The sequence below is a fragment of the Festucalex cinctus genome, chromosome 4 (assembly GCF_051991245.1).
Source record: "Festucalex cinctus isolate MCC-2025b chromosome 4, RoL_Fcin_1.0, whole genome shotgun sequence".
Taxonomy (NCBI): domain Eukaryota; kingdom Metazoa; phylum Chordata; class Actinopteri; order Syngnathiformes; family Syngnathidae; genus Festucalex; species Festucalex cinctus.
The window spans coordinates 25,006,872-25,021,217 of record NC_135414.1 but is presented as its reverse complement, the minus strand read 5'-3'; the positions used below and the strand labels follow the sequence as shown (position 1 = coordinate 25,021,217).

Here is a 14,346-nt window from a genome sequence, read left to right as displayed (position 1 = left end):
GCTACAGCTACAACAAAAGACAGTGTGATATAGTTATCTTTTCGCCTCCATCCATCTACCATTTATCCCTTTCAACCTAACCCAGCAACTTAAGAAAACAAAGAGGGACAACGTCAACATAGAGCCTAACATTCAATAATGTAGCATTATTGGCTACAATGGCGAATGTGTTGTCTTGTTCCAGCCTAAACTTTAAAAAAAATAAATGCTGTCTATTTGAAATATAGAAATATGAGGGGGTTCAGTTGTCACAAGCTCATTTTGTTTTTGTTTACCAGATCACAATGTTTAAAAAAAGCCATGGGCAGACATTGCGTTGATAGCAAAAGCAAAAGCTAGCTAGCTCATAAACAGCTAAATGTGACATTTAAACATAATTATTCTTCTCAGAACGATCACTATTTGGTTTATTAAAATAAATGGACTATTTAGTGATTTTTATTACTGGTATTTTAAATTTTTGGTTTGTGCCAAGTTATTTAAAAAAAAGAGCATTGGACACAAATGTCATTATTTGTACTTAAAAAAAAAACAAAAAACAAAAAAACACACTTACGAAAAGTACTTCTACTTTTATTTATTTATACAGTACAGTATATTTTGTAGCTCCACTGTCAGCCACTTTCAAACTGCAGCTTTGTCTTGTCTACGTTTGCTGGGGAAAAAAAAAAAAACAGCTTAATGAGATCACTGGCAACCAATTCGGCACGGGTCAACACTCACTCAGAACAATTCCTTTTTAATTGGTCTCAAATCCAATCCATTTCATATTGTCGGCCCCCGTATTCATCATTATCGGAGTCGGCTGAGTGACACGGTTGTTCCCTCACGGTTTTCCACGTATTGTGCATTGATAATTTGCCTGCTGTGACGATGTCATATGTTTTATGTTGTCCAAGTACTGTAATCTTTTCCTTGCCCTCCACCAGTGATGTTCAAAATAAAACCTGATAGAAAAATAACGTTTTAGTTCTTATTTTTTGTTCATTGGAGGAATGAAACCATTTATAAGGGTCACTAGCGACCAAAGCCAAAGGAAGTAAGTGATGCTAATGTTGACATAACAAACTAAGTCACCCTAAAAATCAAACATCACAATTTCTATTATACATATATAAAATCTATCGCTAGTGTATAATGTAAAACTGCGAAATACATCCACACAACTGTTTGAGTACAAACAAGGATATGGCAACTAGCTTAGCCGTCGTCTAGCACGAGAAGGTAATGTATGTTCGCTCAATGCTTGTTTTTGTCAAATATCCCAAATGGATTCAAATGCAATACACCATGCAGTCACAGAAGATTCCAATCAAAGTCCTTTGTTCACAAAAAGCTGCTCGATGCAGAATGGGAGTCTTATCCCAGCCTATGGGAATGGGAACAAAGGACAAACATACCAAAAATAAAATTTGTTACAAAACAGCACCTGCTCAGACATCCTGGAGATTATTTCAAATGATCATGCCAATGAAACAGCTGGTAACCCAACTCCACATTATTCTTTTGCCGTGTTTCAACTTCATAGTACTAGTATATTCATCAATCTGCATAGTCCGCTTTGTTTGGATTCGATTTGTGTCTGCTTTAGCCACACATACACACACCTTTTACTTTCTTCTACTTTTCAAGCGTTCCCATCCTCCGTCTAACTTTGGTGACTAGCTGTGCCTCCTGCTTTGGTTCCATCAATGTGTCACTTCTAATTTGGTGTTTGTGCTGACTCCATCCCTGCTAGCAATCAGTGAAGAAGACATCCATTACTCCTCGCCGTGACAGCTCCCTTCAGACTCTCACTGGACTTTAATGACACCTGACAGAGCACAGGTTTACTACTTAGCAAACTGCCCTCCCCAAGTCCCCCAGAGACGGCCGACGGGGCCGGTTTGGATAATACATCCTTACTTGGTGTACAAACACCACACAGGGGAAAGCAAAGCAAGTGATCTCTAACCCTGGCCAAGAAGAAGAAGAAGAAGAAAAGATGTTGAAGAACTTTGCTACATTAAGTGTTTGGTTTTTTTTTCTTGTACAGGGGACCTTATTTAGTCAGTTGGAAACTGAATTAATCCAGATGGGAGCTCCAAGTTTTGAGCCATATTTTTTATTTTAGAAGCTAATTTTTCCAGAACATTCTGGTTGGTCTCTGAATTGTATTACTTTGGTGGTTCCACTGCATTTCCAAAAGATTAATTTACCAACCACAGAAATGATCTTTGAGGCTGACTTCTTTGGGAGACAAAACAAAAAGGATTTTCAGTTAGAAAATTTGGCGTATTTGTGTTGGGGCAATCCAAGTGTTGCTTGTCACATTGCTTGCTCTAGCCATAGGCCATTTAAGACCTGCCAAAAAAAAAAAAAAAAAAGTCAACAAACAATGTGGCATTGCTGAAGGAAGGCTGACTTCTTCTTTTTTTTTTTTTATGCCTGGGGCTACACAAAGCAGCATGCAGTGCGCGAGACATCACAACACTCAGGGTCCGACTTGCAATATTTGCACAGACACAAAAAGGTTCATCACAGACTCAATTAGCTTGAAATGGATAAGAAAGGAGTGCCAGAGATGATGCTATCATCACTACTGCTTTGTGCTCATCATCAAATGTACTCATGAAGTGTGTGACTCACACTCTTCTAGTACTAAAAACATTTAAACTTCGCCGGAGTGGCTGACCCACCCTGAAAGTGAAGTCATATTTTTTTTTTATATTACTGCTATGAATGCACAGAAACACATATCACATAATTTGGCAACAGCTACTGCATGAGAACAGTGTTGGACGTGAGGTAATAATTGTTTAAAATGGACCCATATGCAGTGATAAGATGGCAAGTGTCCTTACCACTTCCTGGAGTGCAAACTTGTACGTCTTTTGATTTATTCCAAGCTTTTCATTTTATGCAAATTCCCTTTTAAGAGTGTTCACTTAATTAAGCAAGCAAGCAAGCCGTGATAGAAGGCAGTTTTAATGTGTGCATTTCTTTGCATCTGTAAATCACAATGTATGAGCCGAGCTGGGAACACCAACGCTAATCCATTTAATATTGTTGTGACCGTATTTCAGTCGGAAGCTGTGAGACACGCCAGTCACTTGTGAATGAAGTTTTAAGTGGCCACTGTGAGTAGATGTTATATACCATAGCGTACCCAAATGCCAAAAGCTATAAAATGTTACATTCTGTCTCAGTTTGTAGAAATATACTGCACTTAACTACAAATATCAATTAATTATGAATTGGTATGCAATGCTTCACAATGTAGACTGAGGTGGGCGCATCAATGAATTTAGAGCATCCGTCATTTGTCAACAGTTCCGTCATTCGTCAATACGTATGGGGCGTCTATAACTATGTCTGATTATGATAAAATCCGGACTACTTCCGTTCATACTCATTTTTTTTGTGTACTTGCATGTGCTAGAAATCCATTTTGTGATAGTGTGCAAGGGTACAATCGGTTAGTGTTGTTCCGATACCGATACTAGAGGTGCCGATACTGCATTAAAACAGTGGTATCGGTATCGGTGACTACTCACAAGTAACATGCCGATACCATTAAATCCAACGCCAATATAGGATTTTGGATGCAGCATCTTGTGTCTTGGTCATGCACGACATTCACTGGTATGTGACATGCTCACTGCATGCCGATCTAAGATATCTTATTGGTCCTTGGATGCTCTGAACCAATGGCAGGACAGCTTTTTCATGTTGAGGAAAAAAAAAACGTAAGTATCGGTATGGTATCGGTATCAGCCGATACTGCAAAGCTGGGTATCGGTATCGGGAGCCAAAAAAACGGTATCGGAACAACACTACAATCGGTACAGATATAGTCTGGCAAATCCAATTTATAACCAGTTGTAGGGTAGGGAGTTTTGTCATGTCCAGTTTGTATCCACAAAGATGAAAGTCTTAGCTAGCTCAATTTGTGCACACAGGTGATGGTACAGTCTGGACAAGATCAATAAATATCAATGATTAGTCAAATTTGTAACCACAATTTAGATCTGGGCTCTAATTCCCAGAGGCGAGGTTCCAGTCTGGACTACAAAAGTGGTGTTTTACCACCAGGAATACAAGAGGGAAGGACACATGGAAGAGCTACATTATGGGCTACGTATTTTCATATAAATGCAAGGGACAAGAGAAACGTCCATACTTAAAAGGGTTGACTACAGCTGGAATTGTCTTTGTGACAGTAAAATGTGTTCAAAATTTTTGTCTCGCTGTATGCACATTCAAATCAGGAAGTCACACCGCTCCAGATGGAGACTTCCTGTAAGCTTTGCCGAAAATGAAGAGGTAAAAGATGAAGGGCTAGTAAAAACCTGGCTTAGCACCTGGCTGGTAAAGACAGTGGACTCATAAAGAGACTTCGACAGCTAACCGCTGAATCATAAATCCCTCCGCTTCAGGCTTTACAATGATAGGTCTCCTATTGTAGATGGAAATTTTGACCAATGCCTTAAAATTGGCTGTATTAAATTTGCTTTGTAAAAGTTTTACAGTAGCAGAGGCCAACTGTGCAGTGGCTCCCCATGCCAGACATTAACAGCACAGCAGGACAATTCCTTTCATTTCAGTTGTTTAATCAATTATTTAGAATTCTACGATGGGACTTGGGGGGGGGGGGTTTGTATCCACGACAGTACCTTTGGGCTTCATGATTGTCATCGGAGATATCCTTAACACATTCACTGCCAGCCCAGCAAAAATGCATTATTTGACGTCTTTTTCCGTCAATGGCAGTCAATGAGTTAAGATGAGATGTAACCAAAATTGATGGATTTCTAAGCAAAATTTGCCTTAAAAAAAGAAAAAAGGAAAAAAGGATGCTGCAATATAATCACAAAATATATTGGCACATTGTGTTTAACACATTCACTGCCAGCCCAGCAAAAATGCATTATTTGACGTCTTTTTCCATCAATGGCAGTCAATGAGTTAAGCGTGTGTTGCTGTGATGAATAGCAAAACCGCATTTTTCATTTTCCTTAATTTTCATCCTGTCTGCCTTTAAAACAATTTTGCAGTGGTCTCCTAAATGGCATGCTTGTTTTAAATATGGCACATTATAAAAAAAATCTTATAGGAGATGTGTTGTGTTTTTTTAACTTGACGTCAATAAGAGTAAATACAAATATTTTGCTTGATAAATGCCACCTGGCAGCAATGCTTCTATACCGCCTCTGTGGCAAGAACATGACATATTTTTACAAATAAAGAATCGCGGCGAGGAGGAAGAGATGTGGGAGTGAAAGTGTGAGCTTGAGAAACCTCGGGGCACCGGTGACCTTTTCTGTCTGCGAGAGGCAGAGTTGAAGTTTGTGTGAGCTGATGACATGTCAGCTGCAGCTCATCTGATGACACTTCTCACTTGTGGCTCACATTTGCTTTTCTCAGGGCCAGCGGGTCCTATAATTGAGGTGATGCCTGTGGAATGTGCTGAATTCTTGCGGGACGAAAACAAAAATAATCCATGTGGACCACTGTGTGGATAGAGAAGACTTACTTTTTTGTCATGCAGGTCAAGGTCAGAGTTTATCAAACATGGCTTAGTGTAAAAACAGTATCGAAATAGAAATGGAGCAGAAGAAATTATATTGAGACATTTAGACTTGTCCCTATTAAATCCATTCATCACATGGATTTAATAGCAAGGAGTCTAGACAAAAAAAAAAAAACACGGTATCTTTAGCATATTTAACATGGTCCATTACAGAAATACAAAACCAATAACTTGTTGAATAACTAGTTAGACAGATAGATCAGGTCCATATCCAATTTAGGGCTTCCATGTTACGTTCTGAGTTTGGACACAAATAAGATTTTAATTCTTTATTCGCATAACATCGAGAGGCGTAGAACAAACTTGACTAGACGAGAAACAAAGAGAATGCATCGAGAATCACGAGACGCCAAGCCCCCTTGGGCTGGGGAGATGCACAGAGAAACCGAGGTAATAATCCGACTAACACTTAAATAGACAGTGAATTGATCGGATTGGCTGTGGGTAACAGGACTGACATGGAATTATGTGATTGACTGTTGATCAAGTAAAGAGATTAAAGAATCTTGACATCACATATCTTAAAACCTGTTGAAACCAGATGATCAGTTCAAAACAGACACTTGACCTCACGGTCATGACCCAAACATAACCCTTGCATGACCCAAACTTAACCCTTGCATGACCCAGACATGACATTTCATCTTCATCAAGTATTTAAAAAGAGCAAGCTGAACGTATTTGAAATAATAAACAGGTTTGCCCTTGCGTGTATGATTTATATTTAATTGTCACTTATTTGTGGGTAGAAGTGTACGGTAAATTACAGTTGGCACAGAGCAGAAGCATTTCGATGGAGGAGGGAGAAAGGGAGTACCATGCAGGTAACTGTGGATTCATTCTGGAAATGGGTCCAGTAAACCAGGACAGAACAATGACACTACATTAATAGCGTTGTTGTTGTGTCAGTGGCTGATTTGTACGGAAGGTGGAACTCACATTAGCGGCGTAGTATGCTAGAAACTAGCTCTGCCATAGCAGGTGCCGCAGGACTCTGACAGCTCCAACTTTGCTTTGTAATTATTATTTAAAATGAATAAATCCATCGGTGTGTGTATAGGTGCCCCAAACAGTGAATAGTGGTCACCCCCTCCGCGCTGCTTTCAAACTGGAGGACACGACATTGCCCTTTCACCTGCTCCTCACGACCGCACTTGTACACCCGTTTGCTCTCAGCAACAGCGCGTGAATGGAGTCAAGGCTGAGCTATGATAATTTATCCACTTGTTATGGTGAGGACTCTCTGGCAATTTTAATACAGCGAAATAATCCAATTTGTCAATAAATGTCCCTATAATCTGGTTGTTTTTTTCCCCCCCTGTAACTGTAGCATAATACTTTTTTTTTTGTTTGTTTGTTTTTGGTATCCTGAATAGACCCTTCCAGATGACGTCATCGCTTAGCTCCCGCGGCTCCTCCCGGAGGGGCAAACATCCCATAACAAATGAATGTAGAGAGCTCGATTTTCACTGAGCGTTTTTGTTAACTCATTTGCTCCCAATAACGTGTAAATACGTTTTTTTTCATGTTTTAAGTGTCCCAAAGACGTATTTATACGTTTTTTTTTGTTTTTATGCTCGGGCATACAGAAGGCTTTGATGCAGCTTCTCAAATGCAAAGAACAGTTGCAGAAATGGTAGTTATTACATAAACGGCCAGCAGGTGGCAGCAGAGCAAAGGAGATCAACCTGGCCGATCTAGAAAAAAAAGCTAAATTACTTACAATTTCAAAATCAGTCAAAATTCAGTAAAACAGCCGAGAGCGAACGGGATTGTGAAAATGGCTGGGATGAATGAGTTAAAAGGTGGAAAATATGTCAAGTGTCACAAAAAACGTCCCGAGTAGGACACTACATTACTGCGAATCATTGAAACCAGTCGTTTGAAGCCGCTAGCTACAAAAATAAGTTGCGTCGTAGTTTCACTCTAGCCACTGTGCTCGTCTTTTACTCCTCGCTGTCTTTCGCGGGGTTTAGAAACGCTGCCGGCAGCCGAAAGAATGCTCTCATCTCGCTTTGAGCCATTAGAGCGTCTATTGGCCGCGCAAAAGTTCACCATAGCATTGGTCGCTGATTTATCAACTGTTTGACCTATTTTCTAGTTCACACTGATTGTTTTTTAATTCACTCGCATTGACGCCCTGACCCCCACCGCTAGGGGCGCACTTCAACATGTCGTCACACTGGAAGGGTTTATATGTCACATACGAAACACACATTTTGTTACTTAACAAGCCCCTTTTCTACCGTCAAGTATGCGCCGGTTGACCCCCACTTAAGTCGTAACAACATCCTGTTTCCACCGGCTAGTGCCCACGGGCTACCATTAATGTTTGAACTAGAGTACGGTAAAGAAGTTGGTAACGCCCTTACTTCTTCACATGCACTGTTGTCATGGTAACGAAAGCCTACCCATCATTTGCATGAGACAGGATCGCCGGCAAAAAGACTGTGATTTGAACCAGAATGTGACAAGTACATTTTATGCGTGCTATGATTTTTTTCATTTTTTATTTTTATCCTTTATGTCAGAATGCCAGACAGGTTTTATTAAAACATATATACTGTATAAGATTGTGATGGAACTCCATATGTCTCCTTTCAGTACAGTATATCTGTGAAATTGACCAATGACATTGCTTATTTTCCTGCAAAATCCTATCTGAGAACTTTTTACACACACAAAAAAAATCAACTTCTGCGTAAGTCACAAGTCGTCAGTGTCACTTCTCCTTCTGCCGACCAATCAAAATCAAACATAGGTGTGACTTGATTACCAAGGTGCACTTGCAATCAGAAAACTCTTGCGCACGTGCGCCCTCTCCCTTCCACCTTGACGTCCTTCCTTCTTTCTCCCCCTTCCAGAGCTTCTCTGTTCTCTCCCCAGTCGGGATTATTTACCAGCACATCCAGCAGACTGAAGCGGCGCGGCTCCCCTGCCCCGGGAATGCCCGCAGCCAAGCAGCAATCAAAGCAAAGCGTCATCTCTCTACCACCTGCTCCCACGGGTGCTGCGGAGGCAGTGCAGAAGGGAGAGAAGGGAGAGGTGCTGCTTGGGGATGGGAGGGAAGACGGAGAAAGGCGGGGATGGAGAGTGTGAAGAAAAGACTGTGAGTGAAATAGCACGAAAAGTGAAATAAACAGTGGATCAGACGATTGGAGATGGTCTGTGGGGTGAGGATTGGGGGTTAAAAATGAAGGATGACAGCAGTTGAAAAAGTTGAGTAGACAGGTGACAAAGTTCATGGACGTTACGTCCAAAGAAGCAAGAAAAAGAAAGATCCATCGTGATGAATCTCACTAAGGACTTTTGAGAAGTTGTAAATTCTGTCAGTGTACTTTTACCTTCTGTTCTTACCTTTACAGCACGTGTGTTGTGGCATTTCACATCTTGAAACCACAATTTCGATGTTTGCTCAAACTGCTGCTTAGGAAACTCAAATCTCAAGTTTGTGCTCGCAATTCAAAGCAAAAAAATAAAAATACCAAATTGGCCAAAAGATAGCTATTATCTCGACCACTGTACTGTATGAAAAAAATGTCGTGCAGTTTAGAAGGCATGTTTAAATTAAAGCAACAAGCATCAATGTTCAGATACCTGTAAACTTTTTTGTTTTACACTTGCTTGACAACTATTGAAAAAAAAGGTGTGTACAGTGTTAGTCATGTTAATGTAAAGTTATATTAGGGCTGAGCAATAAATCAACTTAATTAGAAATCATCATTTTTAAAATAGAATCGTTGAAAATTTGCTAAATCGGGAAATCCAGTTTTGTCTTCTGGATTATTAAAAGCTGTTGTTCTTATGTTCTGTTGCATCCAAATATTGTTGTGAGTGGCAGAATGCTGGATGGGTGGCTTACAAGACATGTTTACAATAGCTTCCAACTACTTAATTGTGGCATTTAAGCACAAACTATGTTGTTAATGTGCAAAATCATTTTGCACAGGAATTATTTTTGAATAAATAAATGTTTGTTGGGTTTATTAGATTAAAATCGATTAAAATCTTAATGGTCCTGAATGACTGAAAAGAAAAATAATTGAGATTTTATTGTTTGGCCATATTGCCCAGCCCTAAGTTTTATATAACCAGAAGCAACCCGAACAATGTGTCTGACAGGTCATATTCAGGTTTAAATAAACTCAAACCAACAGGCAATCAACTACTCCAAGGTAAGTTATAGTGGACTTAATGTATTCAGTTCGACATGATTTCCTAAAATTTATGTCAGGATAAAGTTGCATAAACATTTGATCAACAGCCATCGGCACTTTGACTGACCGATAATGAAACCGACAACGTGGAGCCGAGTGCGTTAGCAGCGGAACCACTTCTCCATTGTTTTGTGTGGAGGTGGGCGGATGTTGCGGCCCGTAGGCGGCCCGGGCCCACCTGCTCCGCTGTCAAAGGTTCCACCTGGACCAAATGCTCTGGTTTCTCTTCTACATTATTCATAACCTATATATAAAGTTTCTTCTGCTTTTGTTTTTGTATCCATTAAAGGACTATTGAAGAATGGATGACAACTAAAATGTTTAATTACAGCAGTAGTTTGATTTAATAATCAAAATAAAGCTATAAAACTTAGTGGAACCTAAGATGGCTTAGCATAACTTGACATGGCTTGACTTTCACACTTCATGTGACGTAATCACATAACGGACTTCACGTTGGCACTTGATTTGGACAAGTGCCGTAACTTCACAATAATGGCAGCGACACCTCACAAACACTGTCATCGAGCGTAGCTTAACTTGATGTAGCGTAGCTAGAATCACCTAGTGTAGCCTAGCCTAGCATAGCTTAACATCATAAGTGCTGCATTATGTAGTGTAATTTCATATCTGCATAACATTGTGTAACCAAACCTCCCATAAACATTACATAATGTCATTTAACACAGTATACAAGATACATAACACACTTTAATATGCCCCCACAGAGGAAGTGATTAATAATAAGAAGTAGAAGAAGAAGTAGAAGAAGAAGGAGGAGGAGGAGGAGGGGAAGAAGAAGAAGAAGATAAAACTGTATTGGCTAACATTGTTTTGTATTTAAAATGTATCATCAACTGTGAAAAGGGCGTTGTCATCTGATACTATTCTCCAGATGGAAGAAAATACCGCTCCAGAGGATAATGTCAGTGTTAACAGCTGGTTACACAAATAAGCAAATGTTTGCAACTGAAAGTACCTCATTTTATTCAATTATGTTCTATTCATGGGGAATAAAATGCTTTCCTGATGCTCAAATTTCACCTAGCCTTTCTATTAGTGAGGAGTATTGCATAACCTATGGAATTGCACATCGGCGTGAATATACTGTATCAGAAATTCAAAGTGGTCACGTCCTTTTGAAATGAACCGCTTTGTAGCGCCCCAAGCAACAGCCTTGCCTGCCTGTTAACCGCGGCCGTTCTCCAATTGTACTATGATAAAGTTAGTCTGCCTTAATTGTCCATTAAGGTAATTATCACGCGCAGTAATTGCCTTTTAAAATAATGGGCACCCAAAATGATCCGGTAGCTGAATTCTGATAAGCGCTACACCTAAATTAGACCCATGATGTTTAAACTGAGTGATAAAAAATACGCCAGGGAGTCATTAAACCACAGGAAAACACTTGCTGGGATCATTAAATGTTCAAGAAACACAATTACAAAACCCTTCCTTTGAAACTGCATGAACAAGCCAATAAAGTGGATAGATCTGTAAACAAAAACTTGATCAAACTAGAATAGCACTTGATAGAGTGCAAACTTTCGGCAAGTCTGAACTGTTAACAAAAGTGAAAACGAGAATAGTAGGCTACCATGATTGATTGTGGATATCATGGATAGCAGCCACAAACTTGTAACGTAGTTTTACACAATCAGGAATTTAGGGCCGATCACTGATCGAGTTTGGAAAAAAAACGTTCATCAATTTGATCATAAGATGGAGTAATATGTCGATTTAAAAAGAACTTATTTTTACTCTGCAGTCGACTGCCACCATTTGTAAGGGAACAGCCCGGTTCACAAATAGCGGATTTTTATTAATTTTTTTAAATAAATGTTTATTTTTATTTTTTTTTGGTTGTTATTCCAACGCCCCGGTTCTCGTGAAAAATCTTTTTTATTTTTTGTTTGTTTCTAAAAATGCATTTCAATGTGTCTATAATGCTATATTCAATAATCTACCGTATATAATAAAATAAACCAAAAAGAATGCGATCCAGTATGGCGCAGGAAAGAGTTATTGGGGCCACCTGCCAAGCGAAGGCCCGACAAACACCTGAGCCTCAGCCGATGAAGATGGCCGTCACGGAGCGAGGTGATAACAGTAATAAACAGCAGCATAAATGAGCTCGCCGCCTGTATGCATCCACGCTTGCGCAAATGAGCTCCCCTCTTAGCGTTGACGGGGCTTTATAGATGGCTTGCGCATTGTCGGGATAAAAAGGCAGATCCATTTGCATTTCACATTAGGTGAGTGCACGGATTCGTATTTTCTTTCGCGGACCATCATCTCGCTCAGATCAGATCTCCTCATTTTTTAACCTCCCTCTTAAAGGCTTTTACAAACCTGACCTCTTCTTTTTTTTGCGCGGGATGTGATGTTATATTATTAGCCTATCCCTACACGTTTGAAATCTGTGTTTAATCATATGTTCTAGGGATGTAACGATATCCAAACATCACGATATGATATTATCACGATATGAAGTTCACGATACGATAATTATCACAATATTTTGGGGGTGTTGATGATATTTAAAAAAGATCACAATATTGTAAGAAAGAGAGCTCATACTAAAAAAAAATACAACAACAATATTGTGCTTTTGTACATAACAGCAATGCATATAAACCACCTTACAATCTCTCATAACAATACTGAGGCATTTACTTGGTAATGCAAGCACATATTGATCGCTTCACAAGTAAATTAGGTTCCCCTTTATCTGACAATTAGCATAGATTTTAAACATAGAAGGCCAAAACATCCCTAATGAAAAATTCAATAGCACTAATAAACTAGCCACTAGAGGGTGCTATAACTGCACAAATGGAAATCAACCTTTTTTTTTAACAGATGTGTGTTCCTTTTAAATATTGTAAACATAACGACGACGATATTGTGGCAGTTTTAATATCACGAAATTGCCCTTATCGTGACATCCCTAATATGTTCCTCATTGTTACAAGACATTTCTTCTCAGTTCTGAATTAAAATGTTGCTGAAAAATGTGAATCTATACAAGAAAGTTGTGCGGTCATCTGCAACCAACGAAGCTCTTTGGTTTGTGCATCGAAAAAATGAGAAACAAAATGCAGAAAATGAACTTTGAATTTTGAATATGTTTTTGACAGCTGAAAGAAACAGTGTATTGCATTCTACGTCAACACATCCAATTCATTTTCCTCACTTGGGACCAACTGGTCCCAAAGCATGTGAAATGTTTGGACAAGTTCTATTTGATTTTCCTGAGAGTCATATCTATGGGCTTCAGCTTTGCTGCCAGGACTTATTTATGAGAAACTACCTCAGGAAGTTCGAGTCTTGCACATTTAAAAGGCTCACATTGAAGCTTAGAATGGCTTATGAAGGTGGGATGGCCCCCTAATTGGTCAGCAATATACTCTGACTCAGCTCCGCTGCCGTCCCACAGGGGTGTGTGCCATGCAAAGGAAATAAGATTTGTGGACTAGGCTGCTGGCAAGAAGTTGGATGACCTTAATTATTAGTAACAAGCTGCATATTAAAATCCGGGAAATGTGTTAATTCCTGCCAGGGTGCCTGACAGTGATGACTTTAATGGTTCCCATTCAGCCATTATTCCCCATCACTGCGAATTTACTTGGAAGGTCCACATTGGGCACCGGTGGGGGGGAAAAAAAAAAATCCAAGGAAAGGTGTATTTTTACTTTACTGTCTGCATTTGAATCGATTGCACCTCAGTCACTGTACTTGATAATTTAATCCTATTAGCAGCTTCAACATGTCCAAAGTGTACTATGTTAGTCCTTGAAAGAACTCTGATGTAATGCTCCAAAGTGTGTTATGCCAATTGTTATGGGATGGGATTCCTAAATGACTCATGAGCGTAAGAGCAGAGACCTCCACCAAGGCTTACATCACACAAAACTAACTAACTATGTTAACTGTCCGTTTTAAAACGCTCTCGTGAGCTGGAGCCTATCCCTAATAATTTTGGGCAAGTGTCCAGCCTTTGGAATTTGGAGTGACCGCAATGTGGGCAAAGAAGCTGCAGTAACAACAATACAAAGTTATCGACAAAATTGTGTTCAGCTTTGTAATCCAACAAACAGATCCAGTATATCTATCCAACCTGTGCACACGTGTGTGCTTGTGAGACAGGGGCTTTCACGTCTTGCTGGCTCCGCATCTCTGAAATGGCAAGAGGAGATCACTGGGATTAAACCTGGGGTCCTCTTCTGTCCAAACCGCAGCCTCACGGGAACTTCAGAAAAACAAAGACTCGACTTTATTTATAAAGCACTTTAAAACAAGGATTGCTGTATACAAAGTGGTGTACATGAAACAGAAATTGGTCATGCAGTAAAGAGTAAGGTAAGAAAAACAAGAATAAAGCAAACATTTTAAGTGAGTATTCAAGTAATTTTTTGTATACAAGTAAATAAAGTTTACATCAGTAAATTAGTAACAAGAAGTAGGTGAATGAATGAATACATACATAACTGCACAGATAAATAAATAGAATAAACATCAGATTCAAAACACAAAATACAGCACACACCACAAAAC

General features: G+C 39.4%; 1 long non-coding RNA gene across 3 annotated transcripts in view; it reads right to left on the bottom strand.

Annotated features, from left to right (window-relative positions):
* Positions 1-14,346, bottom strand: part of LOC144017502 (uncharacterized) — a 107,582-nt gene that overhangs the window by 21,326 nt on the left and 71,910 nt on the right. For 2 of the 3 annotated variants that reach the window (XR_013283196.1, XR_013283198.1), the window contains one exon: positions 13,266-14,041. This is a non-coding gene — a long non-coding RNA (uncharacterized LOC144017502). Of the gene's footprint in view, positions 1-13,265; positions 14,042-14,346 lie in introns of those variants that run through there. The other variant, XR_013283197.1, reaches the window with a different exon arrangement.